The sequence below is a fragment of the Orcinus orca genome, chromosome 7 (assembly GCF_937001465.1).
Source record: "Orcinus orca chromosome 7, mOrcOrc1.1, whole genome shotgun sequence".
Classification (NCBI taxonomy): domain Eukaryota; kingdom Metazoa; phylum Chordata; class Mammalia; order Artiodactyla; family Delphinidae; genus Orcinus; species Orcinus orca.
The window spans coordinates 109,313,659-109,334,051 of NC_064565.1; the positions used below are offsets into that span (position 1 = coordinate 109,313,659).

General features: G+C 41.2%; 1 protein-coding gene across 1 annotated transcript in view; it reads left to right on the forward strand.

Annotated features, from left to right (window-relative positions):
- Positions 1-20,393, forward strand: part of COL4A3 (collagen type IV alpha 3 chain) — a 134,867-nt gene that overhangs the window by 40,889 nt on the left and 73,585 nt on the right. The window lies entirely within an intron of this gene.

Here is a 20,393-nt window from a genome sequence, read left to right on the forward strand (position 1 = left end):
GCTGTGTAAAGTGGAAAACGTGGCAAACATCTGTGTGTAGAGAACTTGAGAGTCACTGCCGAGCCCTTTGAAATATGGTCATGGACATTGTTAGCTTCCTTCTCGTTATGTAGCGCCCCATATTCTGAAGAGCTTTCTTGTAAACCCATAGAGCTCTGCAGTCTGGGCGTCTGCTTTAAGAACCTCTTATCATATCACATCATTACCCAAGGGCACTATTTACCCACTCCACAAAAATGAAAAGCGTGCATGAAAATATTTGTTTTCAGACTGACTCATTCTTGAATGTGTGAAACTTGTATTTGAATTTTGGGGTTTGTTGTTGTTGTTTAGTTGTCTTAGAACGTAGGACTGAAATGAAAAATTAACATAAGCTGAACCTAAAACATAGACATTTCTCAGCAATGAATTTTTTTTTATATTTGTGGATAAGTCAACAGCCTACCATTCCCTCATAATCATCATTATTTCTTTTTTTTTTGACAAAAAAGGAAAATTGTTATTATTCTTTTCCAGATTAGGAAGTAATGTACATGCAAAAGTTTTAAAACAATTAAAGAAAGTAAAAAGTCAAATATGAAAGGCATATTTGAAAAGCATATCCCACCCCCAGTGATAATCATTTTTAACCATTTCATGTATATACTTCCAGAATTTCTACACATATGTAGATATGTTTCATACAAAAATGTGAAATATGACCATGCTGTTTTAGCAATTTATTTTCTTCACTTAATGTCATATCTTCTCTCCAAGGTAATACATATGGATCTGCCTTGTCTTTTTATGTGTTTCCGTAATACTCCACTGTACTGATATGCTGTAATGTATGTAACCAACCCCTTTTGAAATCTTGTGTCTTTTATGGGCAGATTTATACTCCCTCAGTGTTTCCTAGCTTCATGTAGGCAGGTGTGCATTTTGTGACCTTGGCTTTCAATGACAGATGTTTGTACTACTCTTCTGATATTAAAATTTTAATCATGATAAAGCAAATAAGAGAGTGTTTACATGTTACAACATGGATGAACCTTGAGGACATTATGCTAAGTGAAATAAGTCAGTCACACAAAGACAAGTCATTTGTGCGTCCACTTATATGGGGTCCCTAGAATTGTCAAATTCATAGTGACAGAAAAAATGATGGCTGTCAGGGGCTGGGGTGGGGGGGCAGGGAGCTGTTGTTTGATGGGTATAGCATTCCAATTTTGCAAGATAAAAAGAATTCTGGAGATTGACTGCTCTATGTGAATGCACTTAACGCTACTGAACTGACACTTAAAAATGGTTAAAATGGTAAATTTTATGTTACGTGTATTGTACCACAACCAAACATTTTTAGAAATAAGAGGATATGTAAAATATGACTGTATATATTTTATTTAATAAAAATGTAACATTTACTTATTAGTTATATAAACACCACCCTTACCTAGCAATTTCAGTTATCTAGAAGATAATAAAAAACCTGGACAAGACTGCAAATCTCCTGAACTTCGTTTACAGCTGAGGCCTTCAGACTTTACCCAGAGTCTTTTTATTCTGAATTTGTAAGCAATTCTACCAAACTCTAGTTACCTGATTTCTTAATAACACATATGAAACAATTAGAAATGCAGCAAGAAGTACAGACAGCTACAGGCAGCAAACCAACAGCAGAAAGAAGGAAAGGCAGAATGCCTTCAAAAAAATCCTTCCTCAAAAAAAAAGGATATTTAACAACTGAAGCCATATACTATGTTGTAGTCAAATGATATAGATGCAAACCTCTCTATACATGTAATACCATCAATCAACAAATATTTCTTAATTATCAGTGACTTGCCAAGAATTCATTAGGATATGAAAATGTTGACAGTGACAGCAGTAGTGTTTAGAGAAGGAAGATTATGCCACTTAAAATCTATTTACAAAGGCAGAGGAGTGTGTAATACAATGACAGATGATCAAAGTTTGGGCACTTCACGGCATAAACTCCAGTTATCTAGAAATTAGACTTAGAATATTTCATGTTTCCCAACAACCCTGGGTCAAAATGAGACTTTTTTTAATCATCATAGATGGATTAGTGACGTGACTTGCTACCTCACCCACATTGCTCCTTTTGTAACGGAGCAATTCGTAAGCATGGTACTCACCAAGCAGCCCGTGTGCAGGTTATGAAGGCATAGTTGCTAGTTTTAAACATTTGAAACAGGGTGTCTTGATTTTAGACACATTGTTTTCTTGGCTATAGCCCTGTTGTATTTGGGTATTTGTGCCAAGAACCACAGTTTATAGATTTGGGCTGTAGAAAAAGCTGATATCCGACAGAAAAAAAATAATACTTGTTGTACACTACATCACTACATGACGGTGAATTCTGGCGCTTTCCTCCCTATTTCCGGGGAAGCTGTAAATTGTGAAAAATTATCAATATGTCATCTAGCAGTGTATTTACCATGCGAAGATTCAGAAATGAAACTTGTGGTTTCAGCAACTGAATTCAATAGCAGAGATCATTGTTCAAGAAAAGTGTGCTTGTAAAAAAGACTTGATCAGTGCAGTCTCTGATGGGACCTCAGTATTTTTCTTTAGAGGTGAAGTATTAAAATTTGGAGGCCTAGGGACTTCCCTGGCGGTCCAGTGGTTGGGACTTCACCTTCCAATTCCGGGGGTGCGGGTTTGATCCCTGGTCAGGGTGCTAAGATCCCACATGCCTCGCGGCCAAAAGGCCAAAACAAAACAGAAACAGTATTGTAACAAATTCAATAAAAACTTTAAAAATGATCCACATCAAAAAAATGTTTAAAAAAATATTTGGAGGCCTTCGAGTTAAACATTATTTTGGACATTACCGGCTTTGCTTGTTCCCTTGGGCAGCGTGTTTCTGCAAACAAGACTGTGCTTGCCGAAGGGCAGGAGATGCTCTCAGGGCTGCTGTGATAGCCACATTCATCCATTAAAATACACATTCAGGGCTTCCCTGGTGGCGCAGTGGTTAAGAGTCCGCCTGCCCATGAGGGGGACACGGGTTCATGCCCCAGTCCGGGAGGATCCCGCGTGCCGCGGAGCGGCTGGGCCCGTGGGCCGTGGCCGCAGGGCCTGCGCGTCCGGAGCGTGTGCTCCGTGGCAGGAGAGGCCCGCGTACCGCAAAAGGAAAAAAAGAAAGAAAAAAAAAAAATACATTCAAACTCCCAGAGTAAATGACTTCTGAAAAACCTGAATGTGACTGAATAGCAACATTGTATAATGACTATAGCACAGCCCACGACACTGCAGCTCTCATGAATCCTGACTGCCAAAGTCCTATTAACAGACAGCCACACCATTTTACTTGTCTGCATATATATATACACACGTGTTGTGTATAAATTGTGTGTGTATATATATATATATATATATATATATACATTATATACATAATTATTTTGAATTTGCCAGAATAGCTAAACCCCCTTTAGGGTTCTCTAAATGCAATCACACATTTGAAAAGATGTCATGTAAAAACATTGCCTTTCTTATTAGGATGTGATACTGATTATATCTCTGTCCTAAGAAAACTAATTTAAATGCACTTTTGTTGTTCTTTCTGTAGTCTTCATTCCAAAACTAACAGTGAAGCAAGCTATCTAGATGCCTGTTCTGAACAAGCAAACTTTATTTCAGCAACAACACAAAGATATTTTTAATAGTAAGAGAAAAGCAAAGCAAACATTAGGAATTCCTGGTGTGCAAATAGAATCATCTCAGAGAGCTCCAAAACATATCTGATGCTTAACAGTTAGAAATTTAGTGATCCAAATTTCAATTGTTTGCATTCGAAATTATGTTATTTTTGCCTGCTTGTATTTCTTATTCTGAAATACAGAATTAACTTTAAAAATCCGTTTATCATATCCTTCTGTATTCCTGCAAAACAGATACCACCATTATGCAGAATTTCTCATCTTCTAATCAAAAATGAAATAGCATAGAATGAAATCTCTATCCTCTGACCCAGCTTTTCTCTCATCTTTGCCTTTTCCTCTTACTCTGCTTTCCAGCTCATGCGTTTATTCTTCTCTTAGTGCCCCTCCTATTTATAATACTACACTCTGCCAGCTAATGGATTTTTTTTCCCCAGTGCTAATCTTAAGGACTCTGGTTAATTCTCCCGTGGCTTTCTCATTTATCTGCTCCTACGATTTTATTTACTTGGCATTAGTCATGTGGATGAGAAGAGATATTCAGTCAATCATTAAAATGTCTAAAATATCCATGTTTGTTTTTCCAGAGACATAGCTGACACTTTCTTTTTTTTTTTTTTAAGATGTTGGGGGTAGGAGTTCATTAATTAATTTATTTATTTGTGCTGTGTTGGGTCTTCATTTCTGTGCGAGGGCTTTCTCTAGTTGTGGCGAGCGGGGGCCACTCTTCATCGCGGTGTGCTGGCCTCTCACTATCGCGGCCTCTCTTGTTGTGGAGCACAGGCTCCAGACGCGCAGGCTCAGTAGTTGTGGCTCACGGGCCTAGTTGCTCCGCGACACGTGGGATCCTCCCAGACCAGGCCTCGAACCCTTGTCCCCTTGCATTAGCAGGCGGATTCTCAACCACTGAGCCAACCAGGGAAGCCCTACACTTTCTTACTTATTTTTGTAGGATGTCTCACTCTAGCTGTCATCATTATATTCCCATGCTTATCTCTCCATGGTCTGTTTTCAGAGCCGTGAAACATTGTATTACTCTTAATATTTGCCCAGTTTCATTTTTAACCTTCCTTCATCACTATAATTAGAGTTATATATTTTATATAGTTGTATAAATTACCCCTACCACCAATTTTATGTACCATCTTTATGTATTTAGCAACCTGTAATCTGTCTTTCATCTAGTCAACGTATATTGAGCATCTACTGTTTGCGATTGTAGCCCCAGTGCTATCTTAGGAGTACCCTATCCTTTGAGGTTTAAAACCACTTGAAATTCTTTGAATGCCATCTCAAATCCATGGGAAGTCCAAGTTCTGCCCAAGACTTCTGCAAATTCCCTGGGGTCTGCATTTTCTTGGTAGCTTCTTCTTCTGATTTCCTGTGCTTGCTAAAGACTGAATCTCCCAAGCATCTCAATTTCCACTTCTCTTGTTCCATTCGTGGATCAGAGCAGGACAGAGAGCCACTTGTTCAATCTTCCCCAGAATAAGACAGTTTCATAGAGCAAACTTAACTGAGGATTCAGAGACAACAAAGGGGACTCCAACTGTATTTATACTGTGATATTTCTTACTCTGGGTGGTAGGCAAAGGGGTGTTTGTTACATTACTCTTTTTACCTTTCCATACATATGGACCACTCCCACCATTCTGGTGTATCTAAAGGGCCTCGTTTATAAGCAAAGGGGCCCCTTATGTCCTGTGCCACAGCTAAGGAGACAATTTCTCCCCTGGGAGGATGGCTCCTCCCCCCCAGACCTGCCCTGGGAACTGTCCCCACTGCCAGAAACACAGAGACGAGTAAAGTGTGGCTTCCTATGAGAAGGCTTGTCAGGTGATAGGGGAAGACATGTAAACAAATACCTACAATGCAATTAGACATGTAATATGAGAGCAGTTATGCACAAAACAGAGGAGAGAGCCACTAACTACCTAGAGGATTTAGGGAAGTCATCTTCCAGAAAGAAGTAACTTTGAACTGCTCCCGAATGAGCAAAACTTAGCCAAGCAAGGCAAGGGGTGGTGAGAAGTGCGCATTCAGGCCAAAGAAGGACCATGTGGAAAAGCACAGGAATGGGAATGAGAGCGAGGGCGAGCGGTGGCCTCTGAGGCTGGGGAAATAGAGGGACCAGAATACAAAGAGCCTCATACATCTTGCTGATGGGTATCGTGCTGAGGAACAAATAATTTTAATAGGGGAAGTGATGTAATGCAATTTGGGGTATCTATTTAGGGTTGGTAATTAATCCAACCATCTTCTATTTTAAAAAATAAATGCTGTTTTCATTATTTCATCAATAGCGCAGAGGTTAGTATAATAGTTTTCCAGATGAGTCTTAGTTCCTGCTTCATGCTTGATATGCTGAGGAGATTCTCAAAGTGTGGTCTGGGGAACCCAGTCTTCTGGGCCACTTGTTCAAATGCAGATGCTAGGCCCTCAGACTTACTCATGAGGAAGGGATCCTGGGAAAAGCATGCCTACCTGGAGCTCCAGGTAATTTATAGATACTAAAAGTTGAGAGCTGTTATCCTAAATTTTAGTTGTAGTACCATGAAACGAAAGAGAGATTTTTCTGAATCACAATTAGATTTGAATGGGTGCTATCAAATAAGGATGCTAATCGCAACAAAGGCAACAAACCATCCAAAAGGTTTATATTATACGTCTTCAAAAGCAAATTCAGGGTATCAGATTCTCTTCTTATGCTTTATAGAAAGCTATATTCATGATTTATTGGCTTGTGTCCAACCCTAATCAAAATGTTAATTGGACAGCATCTACTGTCCACTGTTACGGAGAAGACATTTTCATAGGGGTGACCCAGCTAAGCCAGGAATTGTGCCCGAGCGCCATTCAGCCATAAAGAATTCTCCTTCTCTACGGTGAGCTTGCAGGTTTGTGGGCAGGAGAGCTTGTGTGCAGCACCGTCTCTGTGCATGAAGTTTGCAGTCTCTCCAAAAGGCAGTCAGCTCCTCTAGCCAAGGGAAAATTAGAAGTTCCGGGCTCTAGATAAAATCTGGACCAACCTCAGAATCGGTATGAGATGGGTGACCCTAAGGCCTCTTGCAGTCTTAATATTCCATGATTTATAACAAGGGAGAACGTAGGTCTCCACTCCCAGCAACTGAGCTCTCAGGCAACCTCCAGATTTATTTTTGTCTCAGAGAATTGTCAGCTTGAGGTTTCTTCATCATGTGTCTGAATCATTTTTCTTAAAATTTTCCTGTGTTTATTCTGACTGTATTTTTTTTCTACCGGGAAGTCAGAACTAAATTGGTAGTTTTCCAAATTGAAGGAAAACATCACTTAATATGAACTTAGAATGCTTCTTTGTTTGAGAATACAATAAATGATAGAACCTTAAATGTAAAGGAACAGGAAATTTTCTGTTTTTGAGGTGAACTTTCTTTTTTATTGTTCTGGGTGAACTTTATTTTTTTACTATTAATTTTTAGCAACATAAAGTATGCAGATAGTAAAAAATAATAGTGATAATGATAAAATACTTGTAATATTAAAGACAGAACAAAAACAAAGCCCCTCTTCGGGTTACCCTCTCCGAAGTTCCCCTCCACAGAGGCAACCACTTTCAATTCTTGTGTCTATTTCTTCCATTTATTCACCTCCATGTTTCTGAAAAACGGGCTTATAGAGTTACTTCTCAGTTTGCCACTTTTGACATTATCTGTCGACTTGCGGTTTGGTAGGGGAGGACGCTCCCATGACCCACCTCCCTCCTTTTCCTCAAATCTTCTCAACACGTTTGTATCATAACTTTTGGTTAAATCAGTAGTGAATGATTTTGGAAATTTTGTCCACTGCTGAGCCACTACTTTTCATGTTTGTAGACTTTCTTGGACAAACTTTTGTTTTACCCGAAGTCTTCAAATTTCCTACTGTCTCAGTCGTCAGACAATTGTCTTATCTCCTTGGTGTCCCCTTGGGGCCCCAATCCTCTGGTTCCAATCTGGGTCAGGTGTACCATCGTCATCTGAGACTGTCATTCTGAGTTAGGTCTCTCTCCTGGATCTCATATCTTTCCCTTTTCCTGACCTAATTCTCTTTTTTTGGTGGAGCACATCTTCCTGTAGTTTACTCTGAAAATGTGCCTGGAAGGTAATATTTTTGTTCATTACACATCTGAAAATGTCTGTGTCTTCTCAAACTTATGTATCATTTGGTGAGTATAAAGTGTGGGTTGAAAATCAATTTCCTTCAGAATTCTGAAGGCCTCAAGCCATATGTCCCGCGTGATCTTGCTGTTGACACATCCAGTGCCTTTTCGACTCCAAGATCTTTGTATGCGACTGTTTCTTGTTGCCTGTTTACTCCTAAGATCTTGGTTCCCAGTGTTCTGTATTGTTATGATAATGTGCCTCAGATGTGTGTGTTTGTGAGAGGAAGACATTTCCTAGGCCCTATCAATCTGAAAATTTATTTTTTTCACTTGAGAAAATTGTTTCTTGTCATTATCTTTTTAATAATTTCCTCCTTTCTATCTTCTCTCTTTTATCTTTCTGAAACTCCTATTGGACAGACACTGGGCGTCCTGGATTGATGTTCAAACCTTAGTTTTTTTCTTATTCACCTCTCTTCCTTTTGTCCTATTTTCTAGGAAGATTTCCTGAATTTCTCCTTCATCATTTCCATCAAACTTGCAATTTTAGTTGGGCCCCTGTATTATTTATTGCTGCCTAACAAGTCATCCTACAATATTGCACTTTAAGGCATCAAACACTGGTTATCTCATACGTTTTCTGAGGGTCAGGGATCTGGGAGCAGCTTAGCTGGTTGGTGCTGACTCAGAGTCTCCCATGGAGCTGCAGTCAAGCTATAGACTGGAGCAGTAGTCATCTAAGGCTTGACAGAGTTGGAAGAGAAGCTTGAAAATAGGTCATTCACGGGATCGTTCCTCAATATATGGGCCTCTTCCTAAGGCTTCTTGACTTACCGAGGCAGTTGGCTTCCCAAGGCAAGTAATCCAAGAGAGAGAGCAGACGGCACAATGTCTTTTTATGACTTATTCTCAGAAGTGACATAACATCACATCTGCCTTATTCTATTTGGTTATACAGACCAACCTTGGTTCAGTGTGGGAGGGGACCACACAAGAGCATAGACACCAGGACGAGGTATCGCTGGGGCCATCTTGGAGGCTGGCTGCCACAGCTCTGTTCCAACTTTTGTTGTTTCTTTTCTCTTTCTCCTCTGTGTGTGCCAAGCGTTTTAGGGCTGCCTTTCTTGGGAGTCCTCCAGGACCCCAATCCAAATAGTGTTAAAATGGTGTTTCTTGGTTCATGCTCCCTCTTCTGTCCAGGAGCCAGTCTCCCGGGTACCACAGTGGGCTTCAGACTCAGTCCAGCCCCCTAAGGCTTTGGCCTCTCCCACTGCTGTATGTTGCCATGGCATTTTGCTCACCGGGAACATGCATCTTGTTTTTTGAGTTTGTCTGTTTTATTTTCTATTCTTATATCTTATCTTTTATTGGAACAGAGACTATGTGCCAGTGTATTCATAAATGTACCATCCCACTTGACTTGAAGATTCCGCTCACCTCCATCTTCCAAAAATTAATTGACACTTTTAATCTTGTTTTGTCTTCTCACCCATTTTACTTGTCTCGTGAGTTGATACTTTTAAAATTCTTTATCCATCATCGTATTCTGGTGTTCAAAAGGAGAGGGCACATACGAAGTTATTGAAGCAACTGTCTTTCTGGATTAACTCTCATATGAGCGAACCTGTTTTTCCTGCTTTTCTTCAGAATAGTATTGCTACTCAAGCAGCGTCCATATTTCCAGATAATGTAACATCAGAATCTTCCCTAGAATCCAAAGAAGGCTTCCATTTGGAAAAGTGGCCTTGTCTTATGGGTGACCCTGAGCTGCTTCTTTCATTCATGCTTTTAAGTTCACGGATACAGCTTCTTCTTTCTTTCATACTTTTAAGTTCACGGATACAGCTTCTTCTTTCTTTCATACTTTTAAGTTCACGGATACAAAATGGATTTTTCCTTAAAATGTCTTAACATTTCTGTGATTAAGTACCAGGTTTCTAAGAATTCTTAACAACTGTCCCAGAACCAAAATGGAAAAATGTAAAACTTTTAAATGCACTTTAGATTCGCCATTGACAATTGGTGTAGTTAGCCAAGTAACAGCTTGTGGAAGTGGTGAAAGGCATGTGGTCATTCTCCACATGGACAAGGGCTAAGGGCAGCTTCTCCCAGGAGATTTACTCCCATGTGAAGCAGCACATTCTGGAAAGATCAACCAGAACCCTAAGTGCCTGGTTCAACTGTCAGTAAACAGGTAAAATCCTATTAAGTGCTTATTCACAGATTATCAAATGAAAATGGGAGAGCTGAGTTTTGTATATAAGCTACATTTTATTTTTTTTTAAACAGTATTATCAAAGATATTATCTGAAAGATGTGGTCCTATGCCCAGGCAAACCAGGCTTTCAAACTAAGGGGCCCCATCCCCCAACATGTGTCTCCACCTGTGGGTCTGAAGTTGGAACTTTCTACCATTTGTGGCATTTGTGGCAGGGGTTTGTGTTTGTGTGTTAAAAGGCATTGGTTCTTCAAAAACAAAAAAACAAAACAAACAAACAAAAAAAGGCATTGGTTCTTGAAAGATGCGTCAGATTTTTAAAAATTAATTCATTAGCGTGCCTTATGCAGTATGAGATTAACTTCCTGTCACCTCTCAAACAGAAGACCATGCTGCAATATGTCACTAAGCAAATAGTGGCCAGCCAGAGGGGATGGGGGCAGAGAGAGGGGGCAGTCATGCCTAGTTTAGCGCTTCACAAGGTCATATCTGTGTAGACTTTCGTCAGACTAAGGCAAATGAAAGAAATAAGAACAGTGTAGAGATTTTTTATGAAGAAAAAGTTATTTGTTTTCATTTTAAAAGAACATCTTGTACTCTGTGAGCATTTCCTTGCTTCCTTCATAGTTTTTTTTTTTTTTTTTAAATGAACACATTGTACACTTTATTTATTGTTATATGCCAAACAACCTCAATAATGCAGATAGTTTTTTAATTAATTCATTTATTTTTACAGAATGACGACAGTGGTAGATGACAGATTGGTGAGTGAGAGGTTAGATTTGTTTGTTTGTGTTTGTAGGTGGCCATTGCCCTTACAGAGCAAATTATAAATAGGACAGGCCTAGGTTTGTGTCCATTAAAAAATATGTATTTTACATCTCTGTAAATTCCAAAGCACTAGGAACTTCTGGATTAGATGATCTTCAGGGTTCTTCCAGTCCCAAAATTGCATTATCTTGGGCTTAAGTGTGATGGAGGAAAAAGCAAATAAGGGAGGGATGGGAGGAAAAGAGAGAAATTCCTGTCTGACATTTGGAGGCAGAAAAATCATCTCTCACCTGAGCTCAGAGCTGGTAAATTCCTTAGTTTCTCTTTTAATGTTTTTATGTAACTTTTGTACTGCCACAAAACATATAATCAAGATAATTTACGCCAGAGGCTAACAAGCTTTTTCCATAAAGGTTCAAGAGGCAAAATCAAGGCTGTTATGTAGATACCTACATAACAAGACAGAAAACAAATACCCACAAATACTTTAGTGAAGAAACACAAAACTTTATTTACAGACACCAAAATTTGACGTTCACATAATTTTCATGATACAAACTATTATTGTTCTTTTGATTTTTTTTTCAATTATTTGGAAGTATGAAAACCATTCTTAGCTCACAGGCTATACAGAAAAAGAGGGCAGACTGGATTTGACCTGTGGACTGCACTAGCCAACCCAGCTGATTTCATGAGCAACCATGTTATACTTATTGCTGGGATTTTATGACATCCTTGCAGCGCAGTGACGAGATGAGGGCAGGAGATGTGCATTCTCTCTCCCCCAATGTCTCGGTAGCCCGCAAAGCCGGTCAATAATGACACAGGGCGGGGCTTCCCTGGTGGCACAGTGGTTGGGAGTATGCCTGCCGATGCGGGGGTCGCGGGTTCGTGCCCCGGTCCGGGAGGACCCCACGTGCCGCGGAGCGGCTGGGCCCGTGAGCCGTGGCCGCTGGGCCTGCGCGTCCGGAGCCTGTGCTCTGCGGCGGGAGAGGCCGCGGCGGTGGGGGGCCTGCGAACCGCAAAAAAAAAATAATAATAATAATAATAATAATAATGACACAGGGCATAGGGTTGAGAATATGGCACGGGTCAACCCTCCTGGGTTCAGATTCCCCAGCTCTGTTCCTTACCCCCTGTAGCCTTTTAATCTCCCAGTTGTCTTATCTGGAAGAAGAGACTAATAATAGCATCTACTTCACAGAACTGTTATCAAATGTGAATCAGATCATGCACTGGGCAGTGCGCCCTGAGCAGTGCTCCCAAAATGCTGCCTCCTGGTATCATTAGAGTCCTGATTGAAGTTCATTTTCTCCACAGCATCCTTTACATAGGATATTGTAGAGTCTATTAATCTTACATGAATGGCAACGGCCTCATAGTCTTACTGAACTCAAAACATTTTAGGGCAAGAAAAATAAAAAAAATTAAAACCTGGGAGTTAATGATTATAGGTATAAAGGCCACTCACTGCTTTATGTGAGTTTATTCCCCAGTGGACCAAGAGACGTCTGATTGCCACCTTCTTAGTCAGAGCCAGTAATCTGTGCATTTGCTGTCGTCCAGAAAATCACAAACGGGTGGCTGGTTTAGAAGTCTAGACTAGTGTTGTCTCTCTGGACAGAAAGATAGGAAGTGGCAGTTGCAGTGAGATCCCTGTGATACACAAGTGCGGGGACAGTGGCTCCTGGGCGGGGAAGAAGGGGACACCGCAGAAAGCAGCACATGGATGTCAGCCTCGGTCACTGGAGGGCAGGCTGCCAAGGCTCACAGTTGGTTGCTTAAGGCAGACGCGGATGTAGGGACCCTGCAAAGAACAGCACTGGAGTCTGTCTGGCACCGCCGGCCCGCAGTCTGTCAGCTCTTCTTTTCACACACAGCAACTTTGGCCTCAGGCTATTGGCTGGGCAGGGGGGTCAATAATCATAATGCAGAATCAACAGAGCTGCTCAGTAGAGTGTTAACCAGCTTTGAACGCTGCCAACTTCCCCTGCTGCTAAACCAGGCTGGGCTGCGTGAGGCGGAGGGGAGCCTGGAGGGAGGGCTGGGAAGGCCACGTCTGTTGCACAGGGATGCACAGAAGCTGGGCCTGCGATGCTTTGAGAGTAGAAAGGGGAAACACCCAAGCTCATTTGGAAATTGTTTCCTGGTTTATTCATGAACAATTTTTTAAAATGTATGTGCATAATTAGATCCTTTATTAGCTTTAAGAGTAAAAATTAGATCATTTTTTTACTGCCTGCCAGTGCTGAAGGGATGTAAAGATTGTGAGACCCAGTTCCTACTTGCAGACTAGTAAATGTAATAAGCCCTCAGCTCATGGGCATTTAAGTAGCAATATTAAGTTAATATATTAGTAATAGCCCACCTTATGGGTAGCCCTCTGTAACAGCTGTAGGGGAGGAAAAAGTTTTCCTAGACCCTCTTAGGGTTCCTAGCTGGATCTGAAAATTAAACCGACAAAAACAGATTAACAGGAGAAAAGCATACACATTTTTAAAAAAATTTGTACACGTGTGTGGGAGCATTTGCAAGAGAATGAAGATCCAAGGAAGTGACCAGAGGAGGAAGCATTTAGACCTTTCAGACAAAGAAACAGTAAATTTGAGAAGAATTGATAAGACAAAGAGGTTTGGGCTAGAGGTAGTAAATGGTGAAGGAGTAACTAGGAGATAAGGGCTAGTTTAATGAGGTTTATATGCAGATTCCTCTAGTGCTATCTCTGGGCTAAGATTCTGTCTTTATTAAAAGGAGAATTTATTTCCTGAATTTAGGCACAAAATGGGGGAGCTTTTTCTGCATTTAGTATTTCTTAATTACCTTCAATTCAAAATAGTATTTGTATATCAAAGAGGCAAATTTTGGGTGACACATTCTGGTTTCCTTCACAGCCCTCAGTAGGCATCCTATGTACCCTTCTAAGTGCTTTACCAGTGTTAACCTATTTGACCCCATTTTACAGATGTGGAAACGGAGGCACCAGAGATCACCTAAAGTCACACAGGTGGCTTGGCAGAGCTGGCATTTAGACCCAGGAAATCTGCCCTGGAGCCAGTGCCCTTTACCTTTCTGCCACACTGTCCCCGAACAGAAGGCAGTGTGCAGGTGATACACGGGCAATACATGGTCACGATGGGAGTTGAAACAGAGAGAAAAGTGTGAGAGCTGATTGATTAGCGTTCCCAGAAGTGCTTACTGCTTTTGTAATATATTTGATCTGCCACCTTTCATTTTTAAGCATCAAATACAATTGATGTTTCAAACCCCAATATTTATTTTATTAAATAAATAAAACAAATTGTTTCTGTGCTCAGGTACAAATCATAACTGGTTAATCAGCTAATATATTCAGCAAACTCTAAGAGGACTATTAACAGATACTACTTAATCCATTTGCAGTTTAACAAAAATACTTTTTAGTCTCTCTGACAATTGCTCAGGACCCGTTATTTGGCAGTGGACAAACGACTTCAGGAGGAAATGTCTGGGAAGGCGGTGGCTAGTTTGGAAAAAAAATATCAGAAATTAGCATGTATGTGCTTTGGCACAGGATTGTGCAGCCAAAAAGGAGAGAGTGGCCGCCCCCAGTGACTGAGTCTGCTACTGAATGCAGGACACTCTACCGGCACCCTATTGACCTATAGAGATTATACTGGGTTGGCCAAAAAGTTCATTCAGGTTTTTCTGTAAGGTGTTACGGAAAAACCCGAACGAACTTTTTGGCCAGCCCAATTGCTTCCTTTACAGGTGAGATAACTTGGAAGGATTAAGTAATTTGTCCAAAGCTCCAGAGAGTAACTGGCAAATCTGGAAATAGATCCCTTACAGATCTGGCAGAAGGCGTGTAATTTCTGGACTTCATAGGCTTTTAAGATTCTCTACCACCAAAGTTTATTTTGCATCCTAAGTGAGGTCATAAAAAAATGAATGTGATTATTAAATGAATGGGTCTCACAAGTTCAACTGTTCAATATGCAATGGTGCTAAAATGTCATGTAATCTTGGATCACTTCCTGATGTGTTAATGGTTAGCAGGGGGAGAAAAGCCATAAAATCATTATTAAGAGCTTTCTGCTCATGACAAATGATTTCTCACTTCATTAAGTTACATGGAAACTAAGAGGTACTTTATTGTTGGAAGAGGAAAAATCATTAAAATGTTGCTTAAGAAATATCCATCGTTATGCTTTCTTAAGAGTTCATAGCATTTGGCCGTACTGGTTTTCAAGTGATTTAGCATTTGAGTAGTAATTAATGGGTTATATTCCATTAATATAATCATGGTGTTTTAAAAGGGAGTCCAAAAAAGTGGATCAAACTCAACAAAAATGAAGATATGGCCACTATTATCTTCTAGTCAAATAACCTATCTGAATTATTGAATTATTAAAACACATTTGCAAAGTTAAAAATTTATTTCAAGAAAAGCAGCACAATTAAGAGAAATGGATCTCTTGAGTCTGGGGCTGCTGTCATTATATCCAAGAAAAGCGAAGTGCTCTATTTCACATGGCCCTCTGCTCAGCTCTCTGCAGCACTTGCTTCTAGAGAAGCAGCTGAACATCTGCCAGAGAGCTGCCCAGACCATAATTATGAGTTTATTCAATCAGGTGGAGCACCCACATGTCAGCAAAATTGTCACATCCTCTGAAATCCTAGTCAGTTCCATTGTGCAGATATATAAGCAGGCGATGCCTTGCCAGTTTCACTGAAAATGAAAGTTGGAAAAATTTTGGAGCAATTCTGCTCAACTGGGCACAGAAACACAGCCCTAGCCCTGGCTTTGGAGTCTTGCCAACAGGGCTGAACATCTACACCGTGGATGACACTGCAAATGAGTAGATAATACAGTGGACCCTCTCTCAATGACTCTCCTTTTCACTTTCAGCACTTTGACCAGAACTCTCCATACCTTCTATACGATAGACCAGTTTGATGCCCACTGTCTGCTGCCCCCTTGACACCCATAGGCTTCCCTAGCACACTGACACATGCCCACTCCACGGTGGAGCTTTACGATTGCCAAGAGTTAGCTGCTTCTGCCAGTTGTACTTATTATTATAACAAGGTCATCTGATTAAATATTAAATAACAAATTGTTTAAATACAAATGCATAAAAAAGACATGTTTCTCTCGAACTTATGGTTACCAGGGGGATGGGTGTGGGGAGGGACAGATTGGAAGTTTGGGATTTACAGGTACATACTGTTATATTTAAAAAGTAAATTAATAAATAAGAAAATTCTTAAAGACATGGTTCTATGAAAACTAGGTTGGAAGATTTGAAAAGATAAAACTGATAGAAAACTGCTATTCAATTAAGTGTGTCTGAGGAAACATTTAAAAAGTTAGAGGGGGCTTCCCTGGTGGCGCAGTGGTTGGGGGTCTGCCTGCCGATGCAGGGGGCACGGGTTCGTTCCCCGGTCTGGGAGGATCCCACGTGTCGCGGAGCGGCTGGCCCCGTGGGCCATGGCCGTTGAGCCTGCGCGTCCGGAGCCTGCGCTCCGCGACGGGAGAGGCCACAGCAGTGAGAGGCCCGCATACCGCAAAAAAAAAAAAAAAAAAAGTTAGAGGGAGGGACTTCCCTGGTGGCGCAGTGGTTAAGAATCTGCCTGCCAATGCAGGGCACACGGGTTCGAGCCCTGGTCCGGGAAGATCCCACATGCCACAGAGCAACTAAGCCAGTGTGCCACAACTACTGAAGCCTGCGCACCTAGACCCCGTGCTCCGCAAAAAGAGAAGCCTCTGCACCCCAACAAAGAGTAGCCCCTGCTCGCCACAACTAGGAAAAGCCTGTGCACAGCAAGGACGACCCAACACAGGCAAAAATAAATAAATAAATTTATTTTAAAAAAAAAGTTAGAGGGAAACATGGATTCGTATCTAGAAGGACTCTATACTCAGATTGCTCCACAAGCATCTGTAAGCAATTGGCCTGTTTCAAAGAAACTCAAACTGGAAATGTCGGGGGTGCATTATGCGTGTGACTTAGCAAGAGATGCCCTACACCTCTCAATAGCAGACCCATTCCCAAAGAAAAGACCTGGGCCCTGTTTCACAACATTGAGGAATTGTCGTGCATTTATATGTTTTAAGTTAAAATAAAATGCTTAACATGTTTACGTTTTTTTTCTTAGTTTGTTTTTGATTCCTCACTTTCACTAACCTTTTCAACTAACCGACCAGCTGGCTCCAAACCATTAAATAAGGCTTCCAGCCTTGTGTGAAAACAATGAAACCAAATACAAACAAAAGCTAAATATGTCACCCCTTGAAGATTCAAGCAAACTCAAGGGCAATAATGTAAAAAAATCAGGTGCCATGGTTTTGATGACAAAGAACAAGGATCAAAGTTGCTGTCGGTGTTGATGGGCGACCAGTCCCCAGGCAAGAGGGAATTCAGGGGAGCGAGGGCTGACACTCAGAGTCCCACGCCTGACCTCCGGGTGCAGCCGTGTCGACTCTACAGCTTCTTGGATCTGTGACAGTCACTTGTTAAGATCAGACCTCATGTATTGATTATATGTGAAATCACTGATTGAGACCAAATCTCTGGTATGAAATAAAAGATTTGTGGGACTTCCCTGGTGGTCCAGTGGTAAAGAATCCGCCTTCCAATGCAGGGGACGTGAGTACGATCCTTGGTCAGGGACCTAAGATCCCATATGCCACAGAGCAACTAAGCCTGCACACCACAACTATTGAGCTCGCACGCCTCAGCGAGAGAGAAGCCAGCGCCCCACAATGAAAGATCCTGCGTGCTGCAACTAAGACCCGACACAGCCAAAAAAACAAAATAAATAAATATAAAGTAAAAAAAAGATTTGTTAAAAATTAAATAGCTTTTCATTTTCTAATGGTCATCAAGGGTCTTGTAAAGCTGAAGATCTTGTTTAAAAACTAGTAACTAAGTTATTTTATCAATGTTGCTTCCTTAGGTTTGGAAATAATGTTGTAATTGGATAAGAATATACTCTTGGGCTTCCCTGGTGGCGCAGTTGTTGAGAGTCCGCCTGCCGATGCAGGGGACGTGGGTTCGTGCCCCGGTCCGGGAAGATCCCACATGCCGCGGAGCGGCTGGGCCCGCGAGCTGTGGCCGCTGAGCCTGTGCGTCCGGAGCCTGTGCTCTGCAATGGGAGAGACCACAACAGTGAGAGGCCCCCGTACCGTAAAAAAAAAAAAAAAAATCATTAAAAAAAAGAATATACTCTTGTTTTGGGGAGATGCATGCAGAAGTATTAGGTGTAAAGTGTCATGGTGTCTACAGTCTACTTTTGAACGGTTTGGCAAGAAAGTGTGTGTGTGTGTGTGTGTAGCTGTAAAGGCTGGGAAAGCACGTTAACAGTTGAGAAACCTAGGTGAGAAGATACATAGGTGTTCATTGTACTGTTTTTCAATCTTCTGAAGATTTAAATTTTTTCCAGAAAAAAATTTATATCCAAGCAAGTAACAACTAATTAGCCTTGTGTTAATTCTAACATGTGTTAAAAGAGCCAAAGCTTCTAGTTTCATTCTCTTTCACTTCAATCACAGTTGTTCAGAATTCATACATATAGAATCTATATACATTTATATAGGAAATATCTTAGTCATGGCAGCCCAACAACAGCCATAGACATCACATGCATTGAAATTCCAGGACCGAACTGGATGTAAACAAATTACCAGCGCTCCATTCACTCACTTATCCATTCAGTCAATCCACAAGCATTTGTTCAGGACATATTATATGCCCCAGTTGCCATTGTGAACAAGACTGGACAATTCCTTCTTTCCTGGGGCTTAGGGCCATCAAGGAAAATATACATTAAACATAGAACTGCAAGTGGCCCAGGGGAGCATATAAGAAGGGGGACCTGACCAGTTTGGAGGAGTTCAGCAAACATTTATTTGTTCAAGCTAAGGTTGAAAGGTTCCCAGTAGTATAGAGTGACTATGACTTTTACTGTAAGAAATAAAATTAAGATGACCTGCATGCATCTTCTTCGGAGTTAGAGGACTGCCCAGTTGCCTCCTCTTACCTGTGGTCCAGAGATGCTTGGAATCCAGGTGTTGTGTGGTGTCTGAGAGGCAGAAGAATCAGAGATGCTCATGGTCTCTGACCATGTAAAACAGTGGCCACACTGCTGTGGAAACTTGAGGCCCAGCTCCTTGCCTAGGTTGAACTTCCTCGCCCCAGTATCTGGTCCCCTTGGGTGTAGGACTCGGACTTTCCTTCCCGAGGCCCTGCTGCCTCTTCCAGACACCGTGTGGGAACATCTTGCTGGCCCTTCCACTCTTGGGGCCAACGGTCAACAGATCCCTACACTCCAGAAACAGAAGCCAGGAGAAATCTTGTCTTCAGGCAGCTTTTGCTTTCAGCCCAGTGACAAAAGCATCCCGAAAGTGAGGGGCATACAAGCCTGGCTACTTTCCTGGAATGAGAGAAGAAATGGCATCATAAACAAAGAGCGGATGTGCAAATGAGTGTCTCAAATGGCATAGTGTTCAGAAATCTTCAGAGAATTAGCTCTACCCTACAGACTGGGAATTTAGCTATTGGTTTAGACTGGTAGTATCAGAGTCACCCAGGGGGCCTATTTTGATTACTGAGACCCACACCAGGATTACTGATTCAGTGCATCTAGGGTAGGGCCGAGAATTTGCATTTCTGAGAAGTTTCCAGATAATTCTGATGCTGCTGGTCTGGAAATGCACACTTGGAGAACTACCGCTTTAGTAGGTATTAGCATACTAGTATACTAAATTAGTATATTAGATTTAGTATATACTTAATATACTTAAACATGTGACTGAAATGAACACTAACGTTTAAAAACCTAGAAAGACAAGATTAAAATAATTAAGCTAGGTATGACTTAATAACCCCAAACACCTGGGAGGAAAAGCGGAAAAATTCAGTCTTCTAAAAAAAAAACCAAATAGCCAACCTTGGGAAAAATATAGACTTTCCTTTTCGGTTAATTACTTTCCATTCATATAAATTGAGATGCGTGTAAATGTGGTGAGGATCAATGATGAGTGTATGAAAATTACTATGGACTCCCCTTTCTTTTTTTTTTTTTTCTTTTTGCTGTACGCGGGCCTCTCACTGCTGTGACTTCTCCCATTGCGGAGCACAGGCTACGGACGCGCAGGCTCAGTGGCCACGGCTCACGGGCTCAGCCGCTCCGCAGTATGTGGGATCTTCGCGGACCGGGGCACGAACCCACGTCCCCTGCATCAGCAGGCGGACTCTCAACCACTGTGCCACCAGGGAAGCCCTCCTCGTTCTTGAATAACAGCATAGCCTACTGCCCTCGGCTCAGAAAATATATTCAATTAAAGATGTTTGTGTATTCTTATTTTGATTGCACAAACAGGGTCCCCACTTTGGGAATATCTGAGGCAATTTCTTTTTCTTTTTCCTACCAGCCATCACATCTCCTAGCCTTGCCCTGCCTCTGCTGTCAATTACTATCTTTTCCTGGGGAAAATAAACTGATTTCCAGTCAATATTAACACTGCCCCCAAAAAGATAAATATATAACTATAGAAGGTGTGTCAAAAATTTTTTTAAATCCACTGTTTAAATCTGTTTCTCTTTGTTCCTCTGCTGGCAGAGAGGAATTTAAA